Source organism: Salminus brasiliensis, chromosome 20 (assembly GCF_030463535.1).
Source record: "Salminus brasiliensis chromosome 20, fSalBra1.hap2, whole genome shotgun sequence".
Lineage (NCBI taxonomy): Eukaryota > Metazoa > Chordata > Actinopteri > Characiformes > Bryconidae > Salminus > Salminus brasiliensis.
This window is the reverse complement of record NC_132897.1, coordinates 22860806-22882479: the sequence shown is the minus strand read 5'-3', so window position 1 is coordinate 22882479 and position 21674 is coordinate 22860806. Positions and strand designations below refer to the sequence as shown.

General features: G+C 42.2%; 1 pseudogene; it reads right to left on the bottom strand.

The window, feature by feature from the left end:
* LOC140542386 (uncharacterized) overlaps window positions 1–21380 on the bottom strand; it is a 157297-nt pseudogene extending 135917 nt beyond the window's left edge.
* Between the last annotated feature and the right edge of the window lie 294 nt (window positions 21381–21674).

The following is a 21674-nucleotide window of genomic DNA, read 5'->3' as shown; positions in this document are numbered from 1 at the left end:
CAACTTTATTAGAATTGATCCAGATTCATTCAGCTTTCCGAGTACAAGCAGCTCCTGTATTGAATCTGGGCTGTTAAATATACGATCTCTAGCCCCTAAAGAAGTCACGGTCAGTGAAGTTCTGACTGATCAGCTCCTTAGTTCACGATGTCTCTGTGAACCTTGATCAAAACCTAGTGAATACAGAGCTCTGAATCAAGGCCTAGGAGTGGTTTTCACATTGGTGGGGGACATAGAATCAGCCCCTCTGGAAGTTTGTGGAGGCTTTTAGCGTTCATGATGGACTTCTGACCTCAATGTCATGTTATATAGAGCCTTTATGTACAGATACTGTAGCAACACACTCGTAAAGGAGCCAGTCTGTTCCTGAGACAATAAATACACTCCTGTGATCATGATAACCAACAGCATCACAGCTAGCTTACTGTACTTCATGATGAACATCTAACCCTGTGTTCAGGGGTTTGTTGTAGACCCAGTGATCATCTAGCTTCTGTGTAAAGTTATTTTCATCTGGATAATCAGACATGTTGTTACAGGTTCTTCCAGACTGTTTGAGAGCATACAGTGACTTATTCAGTGACTTATTTCAGCATACAGCAGACCTTTTCACCTGTATTTTCCTCTGGTTGCTCCAAATACATCTCACAATTAATTAAAGCATTGAAGTAGGATGTTGTAGCGTCAACCTGGTGGAGCTGAAGGTCATCTGCATCAACCCAAAACTGTGATTTTGTTGAACACCTCTTTGAAGCTCTGTGGTACATTACAGACCCTGTAACAGTGGTCAGTATTGGTCAGTATCTGGTCTTTAATATCTGACACACGGTCAGCTGAATACTGAGTCCTGTCTCTCTTTGAATAGTGTGTCTGTCTTTAGCATCAGTTTGAGACTCTTGAACCTCTTCAGGAATCTGATCACCACAGTTAGCTGTTTTCAAGGGGCTACACATCTCTCTCCATGAAAATAATCATCTGCTATTGACTGGTCAGTCTGGGTTTGGTGTTCAGTAACACACTCTGTAAGAAATTTCACCAGTCTGTGTTTATGGACTTTCTCTGTGTCTGGATAGTAGACTAGGTATGATGGGCTGTTCTTACCCTACAAAGATTCCCTTTAACACTTTGAGTCTAGGTTAGGCTTTCTCCCTGTCACCATGTTGTATGGAGGTGGTTTCAAACTGCTGTTTAAGCTCCTGTTGTGAAGAGTTCTTTAGGTAAATTGCTGTGTAAAATGGTTAGTGTGTAACCCATCAGTTGATTCGAGCCTCACTTGCTCTCACACTGTACATGGCATTCCACAGCACAACACTTGCCTGTTTACATCCCAAACACAAAGCTCTTAACTAACTCCAGCTTCAGCTTAGTTGCAGGTATTGTCATAACATCTGCCACCATATCTGCTGTGGGACAGGGTTCAGTTATTTTACATTCATGAAGCGCTGATCTAATGAAGTGGTGTCTAATGTGGACGTGTCTTCATCTTTGTCACCATACAGGGTTCATGGAAAGAGCAATTGCGTCTTGGTTGTCTTCAGGTATTATCAGAGATGTATCTTGGTGATCACTGTTCACGGCATTTAGTAGCTGTGAGGTACAAGCTTTCCTAAGTTGGAACAGCGAGTGCCATATATTCTCCTTCACATGTAGACCGAGCAGAGAGTTAGAGGACCGTCTTTAGTGCTGGAGTCTGTTGTGCTTCGCCTGTCTTCTGTATTTGAAGCCAAATCTGCATCACTGTGTGCCTCAAGCTTCAGTTCCTCTCCTCTCTTCTGGTAACACAGTCCATGATCAGTTGAAGGCTATAAGTACCTCCTTTCATGCTTGACTGCAGTCCAGTGTTGTTCTTTTCTGAGCCAAATGAACAGCGACAATTTACTGACGGTCCAACTTGGATCAGGTCTTGTACACGTTGTAACGGTTACGGCTTTGTAAGTCGTCTTGAAATCAAAAATAAAAAAATGCAGAGAGAACCATCCACTAAGTGTTATTTTGTTTACTGCACCAAAAACCCACTGAAAACACAACAAAACATACAAACATCCACCAGTTCTTTTAATGGTTCTTTCATACTTTGTCTATTGGAATAATCCAAAAACAGGAGTTAGATAGCTCTCACTGAGGTGTTTATACTTCAGATGTCCTAATGACCTAATACCCCCCCCCTTTTGTCTCTTCACATAAGTCAGTCTACCTGCTGCTTTGTGAGATCTTGTAGGATCAACAGAATCACTACTTGTTACACTGTGACTTTTGTCCACATGGGGTTGACCTTAGCAGACATACCAAATTGTTCTAGTACTTTTGATGTGTACTTCTTTTGACTCCTCTTTACTGCTCCTTGACTTTGATCCAAATCAGTACCTAGAAAATGGTTCTGATTTCCTAGATCCTTCATCTTGAATGTTGTTGATCTCTTTTTCACCTCCATGAGTAAGTCATTGTCTCTGGCAGCAATGATGAAATCCTCAACCCAGATTATCAGTATCATCCTCCTGTTTTCAGGGTGTGTGTTGTAGACACGATGGTCAGCTGGGTTCTGTGTAAATGGTCATGTTGTTTCAGGTTTCTCCAGATGGTTTGAGAGCATTCAGTGACTTATTCAGTTTACAGAAAACCTTTTCACCTGTATTTGTGTTTCCTTTAAATGTGTGTTCCCTCTGTTTGCTCCATATACATCTCCATCAATCTGTGCATGCTAGTAGGCTGTTGTAACGTCCATCTGGTGGAGCTCAAGGTCATCTGCTTCAACCCAATACTGTGATTTTGTTGAACACCTCTTTGAAGATCTGTGGTATATTACAGACCCTGTAACAGTAGTCAGTATTGGTCAGTATCTGGTCTTTAATATCTGACCCACAGTCAGCTAAATACTGAGGTGCTGTCCTGTCTCTCTTTGAATAGTGTGTACCATGTCTTTAGCATCAGTTTGAGACTCTTGAACTTCTTCAGGAATCTGATCACCACGGTTAGCTGTTTGCAAGGGGGTACACATCTCTCCCCATGGAAATAATCATTCCCTTTCTCATTTTGAGTCTCGCTTCTATCTGTCATGTTTGTAAGTGTTGTTTGCTGATCCAAATACTCTCATCTTTAAAAGGTTTGGCTTTCAGAGTACAAGCAGCTCCCACACTGAATGTGGGCTGTTAAATATATGATCTATAGACTCTAAAGAAGTCACTGGCAAGAGAGCATACAATGATTTATTCAGTTTACAGAAAACCTTTTCACCTCTTGATTTTCCTTCAAATTCCTCTGGTTGCTCCATATGCATTTCACAATCAGTCTGTGCAAGTGGCTGTTGTAATGTCCATCTGGTGGAGCTGAGGGTCATACTGTGCTGTCATCTGCATGAACCCAAAACAGACCCTGTAACAGAAGTCAGTATCTGTGATGATCTGGTCTTTAATATCTGACACAGTCAGCTGAATACTGAGGTGCTTTCCTCTCTCTTTTTAGATGGCGTGCACTATGTCTGTCTCCTTCTATTTAAGCGCCATCCCTGAGCATGAGGTTGAAACGCTTGAACCTCTTCTGGGGTGGGTTAACATGGGTAGCTGTTGGCATTACCTCTTCTGGAGTCTGAACACGGTTAGCTGTTGGCATTGGGGTACGCATCTCTCCCCATGGAAATAATCAGCTGCTATTACTTGGTCAGTCTGGGTTTGGGGTTCTGTAACACACTCTGTAAAAAAATGTCACAAGCCTGTGTTTGAGGACTTTCCCTGTGTCTGGATAGTAGACTAGGTATGATGGACTGTTCTTGTCCTACCTAACAAAGATTCCCTTTAACATTTTGAGTCTAACTTCTATCTGTCACGTTTGTAATGGTTGTATACTGATCAAATACTGGCGTCTAATGTCTACATACATCTTTCCATCTTTATCAACATACAGGGTTCATGGAAAGAGCGATTGCTTCTTGGTTGTCTTCCAATATTTTCACAGGTGCATATTGGTGATCACATGTTCATGGCATTTAGTAGCTGTGAGGTACAAGCTTTCCTTAGTGGTTGCAGACAGTGCCATATATTCTCCTTCACATGTAGAGAACAGAGAGTAAGAGGACTGTCTTTAGTTGGACTAAAACCGGAGTCTGTTGTGCTTCGTCTGTCTTCTGTATTTGATGCTGAATCTGCATCACTGTGTGCCTCAAGTGTCAGTTTCTCCCCACCCTCCCTTATACATGCTTGACTGCAGTCCAGTGTTGTTCATTTGGCTCAGACACGTACTACGACAATTTACTGACGGTCCAACTTGGATCAGATCTTGTACACATTGTAACTGTTGCAGCTTTAAGTCGTCTTTAGATTAAAAAGAAAAGAATCCACCAAGTGTTTGTATTTTTTTTTTCTGTACCACAAACCCAGTAAAAACACAAAACACACAAACATCCACCAGTTTTTTTTTAACCGTTCTTTCATACTTGGTGTCCATTGGAACAATTGAAAACAGTAGCTCTCACCGAGGTGTTTTTTACTTCAGATGTCCTTCTCTCTGAAGACAGTTTATAAATCCTGGGTGTTTCCTTATGAAAGGAAAGTCTAAACCAGGGAAGTCCTTGGTTTGAGTTTCTGTGATTCCATTCAGGAATGCTGCCGTTGTCCCACAGAGTCCTCTGTGTAATGTTTATCCCAATAGCCATATGGGGAGCAAGTTAATTGTAAGGAGTAAAACCTACACACAACATGAATATATAAAAAATGGAACCATGTAAAAACTTGCAATGAGTATTAGAACCTTATGTTCCTTAAATAAGGGTCTTCAATACAGTGAGGCCTGAATTTGTCCACATTACTAAGCTTCCTTGCTGCCTAATACCCCCCCACACCTTTGGCTCTTCACATACATCAATCTACCTGCTGCTTTGTGAGATCTTGTAGGATCAACAGAATCACTACTTGTTACACTGTGACTTTTGTCTACATGGGGTTGACCTTAGCAGACATACCAAATTGTTCTAGTACTTTTGATGTGTACTTCTTTTGACTCCTCTTTACTGCTCCTTGACTTTGATCCAAATCAGTACCTAGAAAATAGTTCAGTTTTCCTTCATCTTGAATGTTGTTGATCTCTTTTTCACCTCCATGAGTAAGTCATTGTTTCTGGCAGCAATGATGAGATCCTCAACCCAGATTATCAGTATCATCCTGCTGTTTTCAGGGTGTTTGTTGAAGACACGATGGTCATCTAGGTTCTGTGTAAAGCCATTTTCATCTTAATAATCATGTTTCAGGTTCTTCCAGATGGTTTGAGAGCATACAGTGACTTATTCAGTTTACAGAAAACCTTTTCACCTGTATTTGTCTTTCCTTTAAATCCCTCTGGTTGCTCCATACACATCTCTCCATCAATCTGTGCATACAAGTAGGATGTTGTAATGTCCACCTGGTGGAGCTCAAGGTCATCTGCATCAACTCAAACTGTGATTTTGTTGAACACCTCTTTGAAGCTCTGTGGTACATTACAGACCCTGTAACAGTAGTCAGTATTGGTCAGTATCTGGTCTTTAATATCTGACACACAGTCAGCTTAAATACTGAGGTGCTTTCCTGTCTCTCTTTGAATAGTGTTTGTTATGTCAATCTTTGTTTAAACGCCATCTTAAGCGTCAGTTTGAAACCCTTTTACCTCTTCTGGAGTCTGAACACGGTTGGCTGTTGGCATGGGGGTACACATCTCTCCCCATGGAAGTCATCTGCTATTGACTGGTCAGTCTGGGTTTGGTGTTCAGTAACACACACTGTAAGAAATTTCACCAGTCTGTGTTTGAGGACTTTCCCTGTGTCTGGATAGTAGACTAGGTATGATGGACTGTTCTTGTTGTACCCTACAAAGATTCCCTTTCTCATTTTGACTCTAGCTTCTATCTGTCATGTTTGTAAGTGTTGTATACTGATCCAAATACTCTCCTCTTTAAAAGGTTTGGCTTTTTCATAACCATATCTGCTGTGGGACAGTGTTCAGTTATTTAACACTCATGGAGCACTGATCGAATGAAGTGGTGTCTAATGTGGTCGTGTCTTCATCTTTGTCACCATACAGGGTTCATGGAAAGAGTGATTGCTTCTTGATTGTCTTCAGGTATTTTCACAGGTGCATATTGGTGATCACTGTTCATGGCACTTAGTAGCTGTGTGAGGTACAAGCTTTCCTGAATGGTAACAGCGAGTGCCATATATTCTCCTTCACATGTAGACCGAGCAGAGAGTAAGAGGACCATCTTTAGTTGGACTAAAACCGGAGTCTGTTGTGCTTCGCCTGTCTTTTGTATTTGAAGCCAAATCTGCATCACTGTGTGCCTCAAGCTTCAGTTTCTCTCCTCTCTTCTGGTAACACAGTCCATGATTAGTTGGAGCCTTTAAGTACCTCCTTACATGCTTGACTGCAGTCCAGTGTTCTTGTCTGACCCAAATGAACTGTGACAATTTAGTGACTGTCCAACTTGGATCAGGTCTTGTACATGTTGTAATGGTTGCGGCTTTGTAAGTTGTCTTCAAACTAATAAGAAAAAAATGCAGAGCGAACCATCCACTAAGTGTTTTTTTTGCTTACTGCACCACAAACCCACTGAAAACACAACAAAACATACAAACATCCACCAGTTCTTTTAATGGTTCTTTTATACTTTGTCTATTGGAACAACCCAAAAACAGTAGTTGGATAGCTCTCATCAGAGTGTATCTATAACCCTCTTTTGCACACTGGATCTATAGGACCAGCTAGTATTTTGAGCAAGACTCCAAATTGCTGTTTCGATGCGGTCCTGCTTTGAAAGCTTGTGACGTAATTGGGCTCTGAGTCGAGCAACTATCCCTACTTTATAGCCTTAATATTGGCTTTGTCTTATTTATCTTGTAATCCCTGTGCTATCTGCTACCTGTGTTACTGTACAGTACTTTTTCTCACTAACTGACTTTTGCATTTCTGTCTTTGTGTTTACACTCGAGGAACATGGCGACCGCGGAGGAACAGACGCTCTTCATGGAGCTCGTCCTGCTTAAACCGCAGATCTAGTTGCTGTTGTAAAGACAGACCAAACTCCACAGATGGAAGACTAGGCCGGAGGCAGCCTGGGAGAGTCGTCGTGTTCTCATTGTTGGAGATTCCACTGTGAAACACTTAAATTTTGGGCCCAAAGAGTAATGCCGCTGTCTCCTGTTTTCTAGGTGCCTGTGTCCTGAACAGGCTTCCATTGGTGCTTCGGCAGTGTGACACCTTCAGCATCATCTTTCTCCACTGTTCTCCACCTGATTCAGCGAGGCCCTGAAGGAGCACTGCCGCACACTTCTGGACACCTTTCCGAAAAAGACACTCAAGGATCGAAGAGGCCGACTGGGGTCCGTCGTTCATTCTTGGTGATTTGGACAGTTGGCAGGTGTGTGTGTGTGTGTGTGTGTGTGTGTGTGTGTGTGTGTGTGTGCGATATTACTTTTTGATACAAGCAGAAAAAATAATATCAGTGTCACTCAATGTTTCATCTAGGTTCTGTGTAAAGCCATTTTCATCTAGATAATAATGCACCCCCTAGGTCCTTCCAGACTGTTTGAGAGCATACAATGACTTAATCATTTTACAGAAAACCTTTTCACCATGTTTGATTTTCGCTTAAATCTCTCTGGTTGCTTCTTACAGATCTCACAATTAATTAAAACATTCAAGGAGGCTGTTGTAACGTCCATCTGCTGGAGCCGAAGGTCGTACTTGGCTGTCATCTGCGTCAAAGTGTGTATTGGTGTAATGACTGTGTGTTTGTTTGAATGTTAGGGTTTTTGATTGGGTTTGGGGGTTTGTGGTGTAGTAAACCAAATAACTTTTAGTGGATTGTTCTCTTCTCACTCTTTCTCTTTTACCTGAGGATGAGCTACAAAGCCATGGTCTACATATAGGTCTACATGTAAATAAAGGAGTGATTGCAGACAATTTAACCCCCCTCCAAGTGCTAGTGAGCAGCACACAATTTTGTCCACAAGACCTCTCATGTTGCTTGTTACTCCTAGGCATTTCTTTATTTTCTTTAATATTAGCATTGGCTTGTTTCTTAGCCAGTTTTAATCCTTGTGTTATCTAGTGTGTTACTTTATTATTTTGCTTTACTAACTTACTAACCCCTGTGTTTACTCAAGGAATACGGTGGCGGTGGAGAGGCCCTGGGAGAGTCAGCGTGACCAGACCAAAGGGTAACTCCAAGGTGCCAGTGTCCTGGAGGACCACTACTGCAGGCTCCCAGACAACATATGGAAGAAGACCGCTGCCAGGATCGTCATTTCTAGCCCCATGCCCATCTACTGATGAGAGAGCAAGCCGTTCAGCCAACTCTTCATGCTCCACCACTGGCTGCAGGTTTGACGTCCGGTCCCCTTCTGCAAAGAAAGGCTTCATCTGTGCTCCCTGGGGTTTGTTGATCTCTCCGGGAACATCAAGAAGGTACTATGCTAGGACTGACTTACCTGACTGGTGTGACTGGGTAGGGCCAGTGATTTACATGATTTACTTTATTCCAATCATTAATTCTGCCATTGCTCTGCTTGTGTTAAAAATTGCCTCTAGCTCATATTTCTGACAAACCCTGCAGTATCTAACCTGTGTTGGTCCCACACATTGTAACCAAACATTATCAATGACTTTATTAGGGATAACCACCTTAGTTCACCATGTCTAATGAATACATGGCCCTGAATGAATCCACTCCCCCAGGTTTTAACTATTACAGTTTTCTTTACAGGTCTGGTCGTGGCAGCATATTTATGATAAAAAGCTAAGTCTTTTTATCTATTCCATCTGCAACAGTGTGTGACTGTCTGTATATCTTTATCTCTTTGTCCATCTGTAACTCTGGCTGGTTGTCCATCCATCTGCAACTTTACATATAAGGCATATAATCTCCCTACCGACTCACCGTAAAGATCTGATTCATGTAACAGATGATCTAGCCTGCACATCACTCTCTAACCACAGCTTTTTGTGTTAATAAATGGTGCACCAGCTCCAAAGCAGACCTGCTTCAGTTACTGAAATGGACTTGTTTAGCATAGTTCCATCACAGTTTTTAAAACTGGTTTTGCCTAGGCTCTGTCTGTCTATTCATGTGCAACTCTGTGACTGGCTGTCTTCCTGACTGTGCGTCTGTAACTATATTTGGCTGTGTGAATGTCCATCAACACTTTCTGGCTTGTCTGTCCATCAGCACTCTCTGGCTCTGTCTATGAATCTGCAATTTTGTTGCGTTCTGTTTAAACTCTGATGGCTGGCTGTCAGTCCATGTGCAGTTCAATGGCTTGCTGTCTAACAATGTGCAACTCTATGGCTGGCTGTCTTTCTGACTGTGTGACGGTTTCTGACTGTTTGGCAGTGTGTATTTCGATCCACAACTCTGGCTGTTTGTCCATCTACAACTCTCTGGCTGTTTATAAATCTGCAATTGGTTCTGTTTAGACTCTGGCTACAACTCTGACTGGCTGTATATCCAACTGCAACAGGTTGACTGGGTGGCTGTCCATTTTAAACTGTGTCTGTCTGCAACTGTGTGTGGTGCTGTTTGCATGTCCATGTGCAACTTTGTGGCTGGCTGGCTGGCTTTCTTTCCATATGTGATTCTGTGGCTGGACTGGCTGTCTGTGTGCAGCTCTGGCTGGCTCGCTGGCTGCTTACCATTCTGCATCTCTGTCTGTCTCCATCTAAAACTCTGCAATTCATCCTGCTAAGGCTCTGGCAGCAACTCTGGCTGTGTCTATCCATATGAAACTGTCTGACTATCTGCATCTCTGGCTGGTTGTATCCATCTGCAACTGTGTGGCAATTCAGTGGCTAACTTTCTTTCAATGTGCAGTTCTGGTTGGCTGGCTGTTTTTCTGACTATGCATCTGCAACTCTGTTTGACTGTATGTATGTCCCTCTTCTCAGTCTGCAACTGTCTGTCTATAAATCTGTAGCTCTGTATTTGTTCTTCAGTCCATCTGCAACTTGTTCTGTTTTATCTGTCTACAAGACGATAGCTTGCTGTCTGTCCATCTGCAGCTCTGGCTGGCTGTCTCTGTGTTGTGGTAGTGTGGCTTTACCAGAAGTACACAGCTGAATACATCCAGTGATTGTTTATTGAATTTGTGCAAAAAAGTCAATGGAAAGTATAGACAAAGTCAAAACGGAACATAAAAGAGACAAGTCGCACACTCTTTACATAAGGCGCTCGTTCTTTGCTTAGCCTGGAGTGAACCAAGTGCTTGCTATAGGGGTGGTCATCACATCCTAAAATGACAATACGACATTATTTACATGTCTTGTTTACATGGCCTTGTTGATGTATACTGGTAAGCTAAGCTAGATGTAATTAATTGCTTTATCCTAATGCTATTGGTGTGTTTCTCCCCCCCCCCCCTTATAGGTTAACTGTGGCTCCTAGAAGACCCACTCACCAGCGCCCTCATTCCCTTAGGATCTGCAACTCTGGCAGGCTGGTTGGCTGTCACTCCATCTGCAACTGTATGGCTGTCTGCATGTCCATGTGCAACGCTTGCTGCCTGGCTATTCATGTGTATCTCTGGTTGGCTGCCTGTTCTTTAGCATCTCAAGCTGTCTCTCCATTTAAAACTCTGGTTGCCTTTTCATTTACACCTGTGTGGCTGTCTGCTTGGCCATTTGTTTGCAATTCAGTGTCTGTCTGTCAATGTGCAACTCTGGCAGTCTTTCTGACTATGCATTTGCAACCATGTTTGACTGTATGTTCCTTTGTCCATCTACACCTCTCTCTGACTGTCTATAAAGCTGCAGTTCATTCTGTTTAGATTCTGGCAGCTACTCTGACTGGCTGTCTATGCATGTGAAACTCCCTATCCGTCTGCAAATGTATGATAATCCCTCTGCAACTTTGTTTGGCTGGCTGTCAGGTGCAGTGATGGCTTTCTTTCTGACTATGTGTCTGCGTCTCTGTTGTTGTGTGCTGCTTTGACTGTTTATCCATGTGCAACTCTGGCTGGCTGTCTTTCTGACTGTGTGTCTGTAACTATATTTGGCTGTGTGAATGTCCATCAACACTCTTTGGCTGTCTATGAATCTGCAATTTTGTTGCGCTCTGTTTAAACTCTGATGGCTGGCTGTCTATCCATGTGCAGTTCAATGGATGGCTGTCTTTCTGACTGTGTGACTGTTTCTGACTGTTTGGCAGTGTGTATTTCGCTCCGCAACTCTCGCTGTTTGTCCATCTACAACTGGGTGGCTGTCCATTTTAAACTGTGTCTGTCTGCAACTGTGTGTGGCGCCGTTTGCATGTCCATGTGCAACTTTGTGGCTGGCTGGCTTTCTTTCCATGTGTGATTCTGTGGCTGGACTGGCTGTCCTTGTGCAACTCTGGCTGGCTCGCTGGCTGCTTACCGTTCTGCATCTCTGTCTGTCTCCATCTAAAACTCTGCAATTCATCCTGCTAAGGCTCTAGCAGCAACTCTGGCTGTGTTTATCCATATGAAACGCTGTATCCACGTGAAACTGTCTGACTATCTGCATCTCTGGCTGGTTGTGTCTATCTGCAACTGTGTGGCAATTTAGTGGCTAATTTTCTTTCAATTTGCAGTTCTGGCTGGCTGGCTGGCTGGCTGTTTTTCCGACTATGCATCTGCAACTCTGTTTGACTGTATGTATGTCCCTTGGCTTTCGGTCCTTCTGCATCTCTGTCTGTCTGTCAATCTATACCTCTCTGGTTATAAATCTGCAGTTCATTCTGTTTAGACTCTGGTTCCAACTCTGACTGTCTGCAACTGTGTCCGGACTACTATCAGTTTCCCACTTCAGAAGAAGCAACTCTGGGGGTATTCTAATCATGCTGCTGTAGCCTGTTTTCATACTAACACTGTTCTGTCCTGATCTGATTACAGGTTCTGATTATTATTGTCTTTCTAATCTACGTTTACAGGTCGTACACCAGTCTACTCATACTCCTAAATCCCTTTCTTAATTTTCTTCTTGAAAATGGCCCAGAACATTGTGCACCCTTGACCTCCTTTCAGGCCCCCAGGAATCTGGTTCCTATCCTTTTTCACACACAAGGACAATGCACCACCTAATGTTTAGTTAGTCAATCATACCGATGTCTCTTGTGAGTTTCTGTGTTCAAAACAAAGTGTTTCATCCAAACTGGCTGAGCTGTTCTCGCGTTTGAGACTCTTACCAACACTACTTTAGGAAATGACCGCATGTGGTTGTCCTATGTAGCTTTTACAGCCACAGTGCTTCAGGACTGAAATAAGGGGGTGAGGACACCAGTCTTACGGGATGATAGAAATCCATGTTTGGTAAATGGAAAATGTTTATGGACTCAGCTGATCATATGGATTGCAGTGCTTGTGCTCGAGACTGCTGTATTATCCTGTTCATTCAAGTCCTTTTTCTCGGAGTGGTAGATATGTCTGTTTCTTTGCAAATGTATTTTGGCCACAATTCTGTCTCTACTGTTATGACCTTGATCAATTCTACCCGTGTCATTTGTACAGTAAGTCCTGTGGCAAAAGAGGCCTGAGTTTAGGGAAGGACATTTTTATTGTATCCAATCCTTTGAGTATGTTTATGTAGTTAGGACTTTCCCTGTGAATCAAGGCCTTGTTTTATCTAAGATGTGCTTGAAACCTTTACTATTTTTTTTTTTGTTTTTTTTTTTTTTGTTGTTGTTGATGTTTTAAGCTTGCCGTGATCTGACTCCCACCCTACCTATTGGATGTCCTAACCCCTTGTTTTCCCCCTCCTTTCTGTTTTTTCTCTCTCTCTCTCTCTCTCTCTCTCTCTCTCTCTCTCTCTCTCTCTCTACCATGTATTGAGATGCCCAGTTCCAGCTATTCCATCCATGTACCACCAGACCTGGCTCTCGACTATCCTACAGCCCACTGTCCTGATCTAGCGCCTCGTGTTGATTCATCCTCACCTCACTGCATGACCATGCATACCTGCCTGGACTTCAACATTTCACTCACGTTTTCATCTTTTATGGCTTGATGGCGCATTTCCATATTCTCTTAATTCAGTATTGATTTATTGTTTTTATTCCTGGGTTTTATTCTAGGTATTTATACCCAGATCTCTGTTAAATGCTTTGTGATGACATTCGTTGTTTTATAAATAAACTTGAATTGATTTTAAAAGGCTTTTCCCCTTTTATCTATTTTGTTTTTTGCCAATGTTTCAATACCACTCCCTTTTCCTATTATTTATTACTTGTTGACACTTTGAACATATAGTCGAGTGATGACGCCAACTGCTCGTACTTTCCTGCTTTAGAGAAACTAGGGCTGTCAGCTTGTATATCATATATACTCTTCTATATTCTGAAAGCAGTGTGTGCAGTCTTTAATCCCTTATTTTTTACTAATAATAATAATCATAATACATGTAACATTTGCTGTTACTTTACTTTGTGTGTTATTATAGTAGTCTAGTGGTTATAGATTTAGTCTCTATGTATACCAGGCTATGTAGAAGTCAAAACAGTAAAAGTCAATACAAAAAACAACTGAACTGTTCACTAATGCTGATTAGAGGTTTCTGATTGAATACTCACGTCAGGAAGAGCTTACTCGGGCCAAAGGCCAGTATATTAATTATGAATTACTTCAGGTGACCATATATATATGTAAATTCAGTATGCGAGTAAAAGGGGAACACACATTTACTTTCACTGTTATGGTAAATTTATCTTTACCCCTTATCTCGTGTACATTACGTCCTCTCTGTAATCTTCTCATCCTAAACTGAATTTAGAGCATCTATCGACCGATACTTGGAAAATACTTGAACATGGACTCCCAGGTGGTAGGTGGGATGAGAAGAATCGTATCTTAAAATAAAAAAATATGTGAAAAAACTGGATGTAGTTCAGTTCATGACCGTCATGAAAAGGGAGAGTGACGGTCTGTAAACAGAAGAATGGATAAATCTGTAGAATCCTCACTTGAACTGAATGATTAAATGCACTGGAACTAAAGAAACAAACTGTAGCTGGTCTCTGTGGCCTAGACCTTGCAAAGGCTTGTGGGAGGGTGCGGGGAGATTGCCTCTCCAAGGCCAAGTGAGGTGAGGGTCCCGGAGAGCAGGAGATAAGAACTAATAAACTGCTGTTATATTTAATATATGCCAGAGTTAATCGTTTAGACACTACAGTCTATTAGACGTCTAAATTAAACAGCCCATAATGTTGCATATTAATGGTTTTCAAATGCTGCCATGGAGTTTCAGTTCATAGTTTCTAAAATGAATCTGGGTCTGGGTTCATGTTGGGAAATAAGGACTGTTTACACTCATTATGGAACTTAAGGTCAGTCTGAAACCACGTTAAGGTCATTTTTTCCAGGCCTCCTCAGACTGTGGTTATTAGCACAACAAAACGGAGACAGTTCAGGGTAAAGAGACATAAGAAGACAATTCAGTCCAGTTTCACAGAGATTACACTGATTCAGGATGAAAAGCGACACAGTAGCGCCACCTACAGGTCAGATATCATATCTGCAGCAGCAGCTCCAGTCATAGACTGAGAAGAAGAAGCCAACGATCATTTCCTCACTTATTAACGAGGCTAATCGTCTCATCTTAAGGCATTTCAGCACATTAAATATGTAAATATTACCATTGTTATTATTGTTAATAAATAATGACAACCACAATAATAACTTCCTTTATGTATTACAGATGTGATGTTTTCATGATACAGTTGTTTTCAATAATAATAATAAATAAATAATAATGATAATAAATAATTTATTAGTTACTGTCATACCTGGTCAGACGTGGCAGTGAACACAAGGAAACACTTGCAGGGATGGACGATGCAGGACTTTAATGTAACCTGGGCAAAAGTAAACAGATACAACAAAGCAAAGCACAACCGGGGGAACAGCAATCTAATGCACAGAACCAGAAACAAAATCAAAACCTCACAACTCAAACTGGACACAGTAACACAGCTGGGACTGGGAGGAAGCTGAGCAGTATTCAGGAAAACGAGAAACACATCAACCAAAAGCAGAACACTAGACGGAGCTCGGGCCAGGAGAAAGAACACAAGTGAGGTGTTGAAAAAACAATGAACAGAAACCTGGAAGCAGAAAAACCAACAAACCAAAATAATGAAGGAAAAACAGAGAAGAAAGACTTCAGTGAAACAGGGAGGCATCAGGGCTTAGATCAGCAGAGCAGACAGAGCAACAAGGATAACAGACATAAGACCAAACAGGCAACGACAGGATCGGTCCACTTCCTCTTTGAGCAGAGCGTAGAGCGCAGTGCTACAGAGGCTGTAACAGAGCTGATTCACGACAACGAGAGAAAACAAAGCCACGGCTTAAGAAGCTCCAGTCCCAGCTGACCTTGATCGGCTTAATGAGGGAAGCCGGCTGCTGAGCGCGTGCCAAGGGCCTGACAGTTACAGGTATTACACTGTATTAATTTATTTATATCATTTATTTTACTATTAATAATAACGGTTATGTTTACAGTTTTAAATATTTGAATATATTTATATTGCCATTATTGTTAATTATAAATGAACAACAACAACAGTAATAATAATGATGTCCTTTATTCATTACTTGAAATTCCTTGCACTGGTCCTTGGCGAATAAAGAATTCTGATGGAGCTGGTTAGCAATGGTAACTAAGGGGCGGGGCAGGTTGACTGTGACATCACTATGTTCCAGTGCTTTTTTCAGCGTGGAGAGCGTGAGAGACAGACGTCACCTCTTCAGTTAGACTGGAAATGGAGGAGAAGAAGGAGAAAGATGTGAGTGGAGCTCAGAGCTCATAAACACAACACTATTGATCAACATGTGTAATTAAGATCATCGTTAAGCTAATTATAATATACAGTGTTTACCATCAATACATTTATTCATCGTTAATTAGAGAGTGATTGTGGCTCAGTAATGTTGCTGTGTTTGTTGCTAAGGTGTTGCTATGGCATATAGTTGGTACATTAGCTCATTCAAAATGTCTGGCTAATAGATCTCTGTCCACAAACTTTTGTCCACTTGATGCTTGGTCCAGAAGCTCCTCCATGCACCTACAGGACTGGAGAGCAGTGGAGATAAAGGGCACCGCTCCCGTTCTCTCAGCTGTGTGTGGGAGAGCTGCCCATTGTGACATCATCTCTGAACATTCCGCCATTCATTCCTTTTTTATGCCCTTAACATTGAGGACATTCGAAGAGATGACTTACCCCATAGAACCTCCCCTTATAGAACCTCCCCATAGAACTTACTCCATAGAACCTCCCCATAGAACTTACCCCATAGATCCTCCCCTTAAAACCTTATAGAACTCACCCCATAGAACCTTATAGAACATCCCCATAGAACCTCCCTGTAGAACCTTTTCCTGCTCTGGTCTCTGTGAGGATTTGGTGTGTTCTCCCCATCTCTGTGTGGTTTTCCTCCGGTTGCTCTGGTTTCCTCCCACCTCCCAAAATACATGGTAAGTGAATTGGCTATGCTAAATTGGCCATGGTGTCCCCTAGGCGTGAGTGTGTGTATTACAGTGTATTACAGTGGACACTCGTAATAAACAGATTACTAGTGTCCACTGCCATTCTCTCAGCATTAGTAATACATAGTGGCCTTAAGGTTAAACTGCTGTCTGTGCCGACTTTAAAAACTCTTATTTTACCCACTCGCTGCTCCTGTTCTCACCCTTCCTTCCTACTGCTTCCTTTCTATAGTGGAGGTGAGAAGGAGAGGACAAGACTGAACAAGCACTGAACAGGGATATTGGAGCTGATTCAGATCAGAACTGATTTTGACTGTTGATAAACTCAGACAATCACAGCAATCACTTGCAGACATGCCCCTAGTTCTCCAGGTAGCCAACTGGAGGGTTAGCTGATTTGTATTTGTGTGGCCTTTCCTTAATGTTTTACACCGAGCATCAACAACATAGCAGCACATACAAAGCTCAGAAGGAAAACCACAGCCGGCCTCCTCCACACTGTCCCCCCTGTCTGAATGTGTGAGCAGTGACGCTGCCCTAGTTACTCACATCTGTCACTAGAAAGTGTTTCAGCAGGTGCTTGAAGAAGCTTTCCTCACCTCTTCTGGAATTGAGACAGTCAGAGATTTAATAAAGAAAACACATCCAGTTCAGCAGACGGAAACACGTTGTTACTAGGAGAGGGTCAACAGAGGATGGTCAGACTGGTTGGAGCTGACAGAAAGGCTACAGTGACTCAGAGAATCACTCTGTACAGCTGTGGAGAGCAGAACAGCGTCTCAGGTGAGGTGGCTGGAGGAGCTACAGCAGAAGATTACGTCAGGTTCCTCTTCTGTCAGCCAAGAACAGAAAGCTGAGGCTGCAGTGGCTCAGCACAGGCTCACCAACACTGCACCACTGGAGTAACGTAGCCTAGTCTGAGGAGTCTGGAATTCTGCTGAGGAACACTACAGATAGGAGGGTCAGAATTTAGCACAAACAGGATGAATCCATAGACCCAACCTACCTTGTGTGAACATTCTAGGCTGGTGGAGGAGGTGTAATGGTGTGGAGAAGGTTTTTTTGGTTGACTTTGGGCCGTTCATACCAATCAATATTCTCTTGAATGTGTTGTTGCATCCCCATGTTGACCATGTGCATCCCTTCATGACCACAGTTTCCCATCTTCTAAAGGCTACCTCCAGCAAGACGTCTCTCAAATTGGTTTCATGACAATGGGTTCTCTGTTCTTCACTACTGGTTCTTCCCCGTCACAAGACCTGAATCCAGGGGAACACCTTTGGTTGAGATGGTTTTGGGACAGCCAGAAAGATAGCGTCATAAAAGCAGTCTCCAGGAGAGGAGCTGGATGGGTAGGAAGAAGCAGCAACATTCAAGGTTTCTGCACTCAGCCGGAGAGGGACAGGAAGAGGGTCTAATCAACTCTGCTGCTCCTCTGAGCTTAGTGGCTGAATGTGTATGAAGGCCTCCTGACTTTTCTGGTCAGAGTACGTCATCACCACTATCTAGTTTACATTAATGTAGTCCTCATCAGAGAACTCTGAATCATCTGAGTTCTCATAATAATCTTCATCATCCATCTCAATCTCCACATGGGCAGTCGTGTGTGTGTGTGTTTGGCATCTACAGGATGATCATATAAGAACACACAAATGAAAAACTGGTTTACGGCACAATTTTAGCCACAAAATGTCAATGTTATGTGAACTACAAAGTGGGCAGGAACCTGAAAGATGGGAAAATAAGTCCATTTCCAATATTATAACCAGTACTGACTCAAATGACTATGATCTACACAGCTTACATAAACATTCACCTGCTGCTGATTTTCCAATGCTGGTTTTCCCACATCAGCATCTACATTGATGTAGTCATCTTCAGAGTCACCTAATCTTCTTTCTCTGGAAGAACTGTTTCTCCACTTTCATCATTATCATCTTCATCCTCCATCTTCTTCCTCAAACAGGTGATCCTGATCCTGTGTTTTCCCCCTACAGAATAACTGAGTCACAATACAGTTAAAACTTAACTCTGCCACATCTCTCAGTCCTAGCTTCACTTTTCAGAGGAGGGTCTGGTCTTCTCCCACAAAGCAAAAGCCACCAGAATTCCACCCTTCTCTAATTCCAGAGTTCTTTAATTCTCTTACACCTGGTTCAATACAACCCCAACTCCTCCCAGTACAACCCAAACTCCTCCCAGGGCAACCAGAATTCCTTCCAGTACAACCAGAACTCTTCCCAGTACAACTAAAAGTCTTGCAAGTACAAACAAAATCACCACCAGTACAAGCGTAACTCCTCCCAGTACCACCTTAACTCCTCTCAGTACATCCAAAGTCCCTCCCAGTAGAACCAAATCCCCTCCCTTTACTGGGAAATAAGTGAATTAGCAGATTCCATCCCACTAAGCAATCAGATTCCAGTCTGACGAACCAGAGAGGCATTAGACTACTAAGTGTAACAGGATGCACCAGATTAGAGTCCTCTCTTTGTTGAAGAGCGATTTCTGCTTTTTCATAATCATCATCCTCCTCCCCCTCAGTCTCTTCATTTCCCGCCGGGGCTCTGGCACCTGAAGAATTGTGTGGATAGATAAATTAATAAATAAATAAATACATCTTTTTAGTGGTTAACCATCTTTTACAGCAGCACATTTCTCTACACTTTAAACAAGGGGGTTCTTAAAGGCCTCTTTATAAAACCATGACACATCAAAGAACTACTGAATTTTACATGGTTCCTTGCCTGGTTAAATTAAATTTTTTTTAATATCAGTACATTTTTACCAAAAGGCATTCTACACAGTACCTAGGTACACTATGTAACTAGGTACAAAAGTATTGGGACACCTGCTCTGGAAGAATTGTTTCTCCACTTTCATTATTATCAACTTCATCTTCACCTCCATCTTCTTCCTCAAACAGGTGATCCTGATCCTGTGTTTGTTCTCCTACAGAATAATTGAATCACAATACAGTTAAAATATGAGAAATATGAAAAAGCTTAAAACCACCTTATGTAGCAATTCTACCTTAAAACAGCAGCTTCAGCATAATGTTGGGAGAATGGCATCTCCCTATTATTTACATGTTCATGACAGTTTCCACAACCCACTACCACCCCGTCACTTTCCTTAAACTCTGCCACATCTCTCAGTCCTAGCTTCACTTTTCAGAGGATGGTCTGGTCTTCTCCCACAAAGCAAAAGCCACCAGAATTCCACCCTTCTCTAATTCCAGAGTTCTTTAATTCTCTTACACCTGGTTCAGTACAACCCCAACTCCTCCCAGTACAACCAGAATTCCTCCCAGTACAACCCAAACTCCTCCCAGGACAACCAGAATTCCTTCCAGTACAATCAGAACTGTACCCAGTACAATTAAAAGTCTTGCGAGTACAAACAAAACCACCACCAGTACAAGCGTAACTCCTCTCCGTACATCCAAAGTCCCTCCCAGTAGAACCAAATCCCCTCCCTTTACTGGGAAAAGAGTGAATTAGCAGATTTCGTCCCACTAAGCAATCAGATTCCAGTCTGACGAACCAGAGAGGCATTAGACTACTAAGTGTAACAGGATGCACCAGATTAGAGTCCTCTCTTTGTTGAAGAGCGATTTCTGCTTTTTCATAATCATCATCCTCCTCCCCCTCAGTCGCCTCATTTTCCGCCGGGGCTCTGGCACCTGAAGAATTGTGTGGAGAGATAAATTAATAAATAAATAAATACATCTTTTCAGTGGTTAACCATCTTTTACAGCAGCACATTTCTCTACACTTTAAACAAGGGTTTTCTTAAAGGCCTCTTTATAAAACCATGACACCATTTTACATGGTTCCTTGCCTGGTTAAATTTTTTTATTTATTTATTTATTTTATTTTATTTTATTTTTTTTTTATTTTTTTTTTATAGTTTTTCAGTATATTTTTACCAAAAGGCATTCTACACAGTACCTAGGTACACTATATGGACAAAAGTATTGGGACACCTGCTCATGCTCATTGTTTCTTCTCAATATAGAGACCCACAACAACTCAACAAAGTAGTCTGCAAGAAGAATGTTTCTTTTTGTGATTTCTTATAGATTTTGTAAAATGTATTCAAAATATAATGGATGATGCTTCATCCATTAGTTTTGGGATGAGTTGGGGAGTTTGGGATGAGGTGGGGTGGTAATCCTCACATCCATGCTCGTTCTGCAGAGAAGAAAATAAGATACTTTTTAATACCTTGATTTCAGAAGAAATAATGAATGAGCAGGTGTCCACAAACATTTGGACATATGTATCTACTCTCTGTTTACCTTCTGTGAGTTTCAATGTACCTCAGTAAACTGTCCTCTGAACAGAAAGTACTCACTGTGTCTACGAAACGTCTTCTCAGCTTTCTGCAGTTTTTGCTTATTTCTCCCTTTGAGGAAAACAATGATCGGCACTGATACGAGTAACAGTCCTTCTGCTGCTGCTGAAAAACTGATGATGGGAACCAAAACTGTCAGAACATTTACACTTCAGGAGAACTAGTCCAGAAAAACGATGAGCTCATCTTATTACTGTAACTTTCACAGTGACGGCCAAGAGTTCAGTGTTGGAGGATCTAAAAGAGCGTGAAGACACAGTTACTTCATAAACACAGCTGTAGTTTCCCTGGTGGACATAATCAGCCTCAGGGAAGGAGAAGGTGGTGGAGTGGTTAACAGCTGACTGAGTTTTGGTGATGCTGGATTCACCACTGAACTCCAGGTGGAAGGAGCCTCCTGGATACTGCGGTTGAACGGAGCAGATGATGGAGCTGTAGCTCCTGGTCACTTCAGGCCCTTCAAGCCACCAGTGAAACACTGGTGAAGCACTGAAGGAGATGTTGGGCTGCAGCAAATTCACTGGAAAAGAAGAGGAACTGGTATCAGTAGCTGTAAACTGGTACAACATTCACACAGGCCACATTGTGATTGCAGCAGCTCACCCACAGTGGCTGTTCACACATACAGCAGTTCTCTGTGGAAGCTACTGTTTGTGAGCTGATGACAGCCAGACAGATACCAGTTAAGTTGCTCTTTTTATGGAGCAGATAGTAAACATGAACCTTCTTGCGCCATGCCTGATGTCAGGCGTGGGTTAGAGGGGTATAAAACCACCCAGCATTGAGCTGAATTATGGTGGTGCTCCATCTAATAGTTGAGGTGGTGGGGTGGTGATCATCCAACATCCTGACCTCACTAACGC